We start from the raw sequence: 6,014 nt of genomic DNA, 5'->3' as shown, positions 1-6,014 counted from the left end.
TTTTTTTTTTTTTTTTTTTTCCTCCATATGAATGGACTGGAAATTTTAATTTTTTTTTAAGTCATCATCATCTAGTTTGAGTTGTCCAACTTTGAAATGTTTTTCACTGTTCATTTTTAGCATCTTGCTAACCAGGGGAAAAAAAAGTTTCCCAAGCCAAAGGTAATGATATGACATTGTGCATACAAATTACGTGCGCTCCAGCATGCTCTGCTATCGATGTTTTGCTGTTAATTTGGGGTAACCATCCTTTTTCTTTACATACAGCATTAATTCAATCTGAGTCTTGGGAGTTGAGCTGCTCAGGAAATTTAATAGCTAAAAATACATGGTACTTGAAGGATTGGGTATGAATCTAGGTCTAAACCAGATTTGTGAATATTAATATTTTCCACTGTCTCAACTCAGTTGTTTGAATTTTTAAAACAGATGAAAGTGAGCACAAGCAGCCATCATCTATTTAAGTGGATGGGACTCTCCGCTTTACTTCTGTTTCGTCATCATTTTCAAAATGAGTGTCTTATTTGTTGCATTTCTATTTTTGAACCACAGTGAAAGGGCAACTTGGCTTCTAAAACCCTTTTAAAAATTAGTAAATGCACTTTTTGACTTTTTTTTTCCATCCAAGGCTTTTTGATTTTTGTTTTGTTTTTTGGGGTTTTTTTGGAACAAATAATGGTTCAATTTGTGCTTTGTCACATGTCCCCTGTACACCAGTTTTGTAGCAGGCCTCTTCATTTTACACCAAACAGTATAGGAAACACTTAACTTTTTTTTTTCTTGGCTTTGGATCTACCTCGCATGGAAATGGAGACCGTACAAGTTAGTGGAGCTATGTGTATTTGTGTGTCTTTCCTGTCATTGCCTCAACTATTTCTTTCCTTCCCAGGATGCCTTATTCCTCTAATGTAATGTTTCCCCTGTGTGTGCCATCTGAGTGGGGTTTTTTCTGCTTTTTAAATTGATGCCTCTTTATGCTGTTTGTGTGTGTGTGCATGTGCTAATTGTGTTCTCTGCCCAACAGCCAGCATATTTTGTGTTGGCTTATTTCTGCATATCCAGATGTCCTCGTTTTCCAGGAGTCTTAGTGTATGGCTGACTGCAGGGAATTGTCCATCCCTCCTTTCTTTCTGGAGTTTACCTCTTAACAGTTGTGGTCTCTTACTTGTGGCAGTAAAAGAAATGGCCAAGTGACAGTGCGAAGCTCGGAGAGGGATCAGAGCAGGGTGGTGAGAGTCTCAGTTTCTTTCATATGCGCAAAGCGCTTTAGATCCTTGCGCTGAAGGTGGATCAGACACAGTTCTCTGTGTCCCTTTGTGACTAATTTCTGGCTGGCCTGCATTGGTCGCCCAGCTGAGGACTGCGTGCAACTTGCCAGCCAAGAAATGCAGTTCCTGGGTTGCTTGTGGGGTGTTGCTAGAGAGCACTGTGTGTTTGTTCACTTTATTTCTCCCTCCCCTCCTCTTCTGCTGACTTAGTGAACTGCTGGCTGTAGGAGTGAGGTGCCAGGCCCTGCTCCACAATCTGGTCTCCTCCATTGCAGACCAAGTGGACTGTGCTTTTTAATTGTGTTCTAGGGGGGGGCACTGCTTTGACATCAACACACACAAGCAGCACTTTCCTCTTTCTCTGGAGGATGGGTCTGTTCAAGCAACACGATTCTCTTGCTCTTGTGATGCCTCCTCCAGGGCAGAGAGGTGCAGGGAGTTGTGCTACTGCTTTTATTTTTTTGTGCAAGATTTTTGCATGGTATTTTTTCCTGTGGTAGATGAAGGGGCTTAATTTGTCCTCACAACTCTCACTTCAGTCTTGTATCTGCATAGCAAATATCAGTCTTCCTGCTGTTATGTGCTTGGTATGATTATTTGTATTAACATGCATTCAGGACACTTCCTGATATAGCAGAAGTCTGTCATTCTCACTGTACGTCCCGGTGACCCAGCTTATACATGAACCCAGGGGTGGGGGTGAGGAAGGAGAAGGATACCATCAATACTTTTTTTTTTTTTTTTTTTTTTTATGTTCTGTGTGTGGGGTGGGGAGTTTTGGTTTTGCCCAGCCAAGGAGGTTAGCACACATCAGAGCTCTGAACTGTCTTTGTTCTCACAAACACAGCTGGGCCTCAAGAATAAGATTGTAGTTTGATTACTCGATGCACTGCAATGTATGTTGTCTGCCTCAAGTACAGTATCTGTTGGCATGCTTCATAACTTTTTTTGTGTGTTGTTTTTCTAGTTCCTGTTGAAACAGAAGTTAAATTGTGTCCAAAGGGAGTCCTGTTTGCAGAACAAACTGATGCCTCATTGCATCCAGTCAAGGTGAGCTGGGGAGGTGAACTTAACAACCCCTGACATTGGTGAAGTACCTCCAGAGCGGAATCCCGAGGGGTGCCATCTCTGTGTGGCGTTCCCATTGAACTGAGCATCCGTCTGCTAGGTTTGGGCGCTGCACTTGGCAAGAGAAGCCATTTTCCTCAAAGAGATGGCTACTGAAAATCCTTTGACATTGGTTTGTATACAATTTATTGAGAACCTAAAATGGCAGGCGGCTGATTTTGAAAAAAACAAAAAAATTGTAAACTATACTGCAAGAGACGGTTTAATCGTGTGCATCTGAATTGTTCTTTTTGGCTTAAATAGGTATTGGTTAAATTTCTCTCACATAGACATTAGGGCTGGAAGGGACCTCGGAAGATCTTGGAGTCCAGCCCCCTGCCCCAGGGGCAGGAAGACACCACTGTAATGTACTTGCCTACTGCTCTCTCTCTTCCAGTCATCTAAACCCCAATTCAGAATCCCCACCCCCACCCCCCACCCCCTTTTTTTACCCTCCTCTGGGGAGGGTGGGGGGAAGATTGCTTTGAACTACAATGGCTCAGACCTGAGCTTGAAGGATCCCCTTTTGAAAAGGCAGAATTTATTTGCTTTCATAGTTTGGGTCACAGGGGTGTCCAGCCTGTGGCATGGGCACCACGAGTGGCAGCCAGCCACAAATGCCCTGGCAGATCAGGGAGGGGACAGGCAGTGCAGTGGCAGATAAGGCAGAAAGCAGAGCAGCAGATCAGGCTGGGACTTGAAAATAGAGAAGCAAATCGCACAAAGGAGGGAGAACAAGGTAATTGGAGTAGAGCTTGGGAAGGGTGCGGGGGCTAATTTTGTGGCATGCCTGGCAAAAAGGTTGTCTCCGGCTAGTACAGGATTTGAGTTACGCATGCCCCTGACACCCTTAGTCTGACTGTCATCTTAAAAGCAAAATGAGGTTTGACTTATTTGAAATGATTCACTCCTTAGAAAAGAAAAGTAGCTAAGGCAGTGGGTAGGACCAGTCAAGCTAAGCCTCGTTTAGGAAAAGAAAGTCTGGACAAGAATAAAAATGGGATCTGTCTACCTGTATGTGTTATATGTAGATTACTTGCCGATAGCAGAATAGCCTTCACCCTTTTTGAGTGTATAGCTTGCACGCTGCTGTGAGAACACAAAATACATCCCTGCCAACAACAACACCCCAGACATTTATGTTTCCATTAATTCAGTACAGGCTATTACAATTTTTGACATCCCGATTCTCAAGTTATGCTTTAAGAAATAAAAAAGGTGGGGAACAGATGAGCAGGACCCCACAGAGGTATTTGGGGTGTTTGCACACAGGTGATAGCATAGGAGATGTGTGAAGGGGGAGTTCTCTTTACAGCTTGAATTTGTAATATTGTTCTTGTTGAAACACGGGAGGAAGGAGGAGGAAGGTAACTTAGCATGATCCCATCTCATCACATGACTAGGAAAAAATCTCAAGGATACACAGAAATATCAAGCTTACCTTCATCACCTTTCATGTCAGTGTAAACAGGGTAACTCCTCTTAAGGCTGCAGACTGGAAAGTCAATCCAGAGAATCAAAAAAACCCCAAAAAACAAAACACATTATTTTCTCTCCTTCCCTTCACAGGCATTTTGTTCTCTGTCTGCGTGGGCAGGGAAATACTGAAATTGTAGGAATTTGGGGGGGGGGTGGATTTCTTCTATTCGCATTTAAATGCAGAAAGAGTTTTACAAATCTAAACGAGATGGGTCTTAACAGCCTAAGCACAGAAAAAGAAAGAGTCATTTCCAAGTTCTGAAATAATCTGAATTTGGACAATCTCAGTTGGGAGAATTCAGGGAAAGAGGAAAATTCAACATCTTGTGTGCTATCTAGTATTTCTGAGGGCAGGTCTTGCCCCTGGCAAAATCCCTTTAGTATTCAACCTGGCACCCAGCTGCCAAAAAGTAGTCCTAGAGAAGTAGGGCTGGAAGGGCCAGCCCTCCAGCGGTCAGCTAGTCCAGCCAGCTGCCCAAGGCAGGATCAGCCCCATCCAAGCCATCCCTTACAACCCTAATCTAACCTGGCAGCGTTGTATTGCCTATATTGCCAGGGGACAAAGTCCTGCACGAGGGATGAGGACGCAGGCTGGCAAGCCTGAAAATATAGTGGGCTCCCGTAAGCCGACTAGGCATATTTTGGGGCAAATAAAATGCTCCCGCGTCTAACTTTTTGTTTTCAGGCGCATTTGCAGTTGCTGTATTCTTGTGTAACAACTTGTTCTCTTATAGTTTCAGACTGGTAGCACGTGAGTGAAGAACGTAATGTCATATTGGCAATGTAAATGCCTTCCTCTGATCGTAGAGCGCTCTTCCATCTTATGGTTGTTTTATTGTTTGTTTTTTCCCTCTTTCCAAAACCAAAACCAAAAAAAAAAAAATCAAAATACCATTTGGGATTTCAACATTCATTGGGCTTTGAGGAGATGTAGCAGCACATCATGGTTTGTAGGGACAAGGAGATACAGACCATTCTGGGCTGCCTCATTACCTCAAGGATAAGACAAGAAATTGAGCTTCTGGGTATCATAGAGGTGGAAGCTAACACACGCTCACGTATCTCTTAGGTCAGTTGAACCAGGTACGTGTGGATCGGCTTGCTCTGCGCTTGCACGTGTGTGCGCTTTTCTTTCCAGCCTTGCTGAGAGACCAAGCATTGCCTTTTCACGCCTCTTGGCATGTTGCGAGGGGGCTTGGGGCTTTGCTGTCTGACCCGCAGAGATTTCACTAGTTTCTTACCTTCCCCCCCACCCCATGGCCAAGCGCTTGACCCTAAGGAGGAGGCAGGGTACAGCCTTGCTTCTGCCAGCTGCTCCAGGTAACCCTCGTTTGTTTTTTTTCCCCCTTATGGTGCAATGCTTCCTCCCGTGTCTTAGCACCGGTGCTGGGACCGGACCTCCGGAGGGGGGCTCGGGAAGCGCGGGCCACCTCTCCAAGCGGCCATGTCAGCAGTGCTCTAGCAGCACGTAAATACTGGAGTCGAGGACTGCCTGGCTGCTCTCCAGTATTGCATTGCTGCTTGAGTGAGGCTGGATCTCGGTGCCTGCCGCAGGAGCCCACAAGCACCTCCGAGGGGGTGGGGGGGGCGTCTTTGGCCCTGCTGTAGCCCTCTGCAATAAAGCCTGGCCCAAGAGGCAGAACCCGTGGTGTGGTGTGTGTGTACGGGTGCTCTTTGCGCGGGGCTGCGGCCCCCTCCATCAGTGCAAGCAGCTGGGCTTGTGAAGGGTTAAACTGCTGCTCTGCAGCGCTCTCCCCAAGGGCCCCAACCCGGATTAAAGGGGGGGGGGAGGTCTGGGGAACCCTTCCACATCCCTCACGTGTCCTAGGGGCCCAAACCTGGGATAGCAGTGGGGAACACCTGGGCCTGCTCTGAGGAGCCCTTCCCTGCCCTTGTCTCGTGTCCGCGGGGGCCTGGACTGCCCGGGACTTGCCTCCTGTGTCGGCCGGGGCCCAAACCCGGGGGAACAGCGGGGCGAGCTCTGAGGAGCCCTGCTCCGGACTTACCTCATGTCTGCGCGGGCCCAAACGCGGGATTGCAGCGAGGTGGGGGGGCTTCCCCCGTGTGTCCGCACAGGTCTAAACCCGGGGCAGCTGTGGGAAGCGGTTCGGCTGCTGTGCCCGCGCGGGGCGGGGCGGGGCGGGCCGCGCGCGGGCTCCC

The 6,014-nt window shown here is 47.1% G+C and overlaps 1 long non-coding RNA gene across 2 annotated transcripts in view; it reads left to right on the top strand.

Moving 5' to 3' along the window:
- Positions 1-4,737, top strand: part of LOC109300594 — a 6,251-nt gene extending 1,514 nt beyond the window's left edge. The window contains exons 3-4 of one of the 2 annotated variants that reach the window (XR_002098273.1): positions 2,236-2,318; positions 2,640-4,737. This is a non-coding gene — a long non-coding RNA (uncharacterized LOC109300594). Of the gene's footprint in view, positions 1-2,235 lie in introns of both variants that reach the window. The other variant, XR_002098272.1, reaches the window with a different exon arrangement.
- The last annotated feature ends 1,277 nt before the right edge of the window (positions 4,738-6,014 follow it).

This window comes from Gavialis gangeticus, unplaced genomic scaffold (genome assembly GCF_001723915.1).
Source record: "Gavialis gangeticus isolate Ggan-Ray unplaced genomic scaffold, GavGan_comp1, whole genome shotgun sequence".
In the NCBI taxonomy this organism is placed as follows: domain Eukaryota; kingdom Metazoa; phylum Chordata; order Crocodylia; family Gavialidae; genus Gavialis; species Gavialis gangeticus.
Note: the sequence above shows the minus strand (reverse complement) of the source record. Positions and strands in the feature narration are given on the sequence as shown.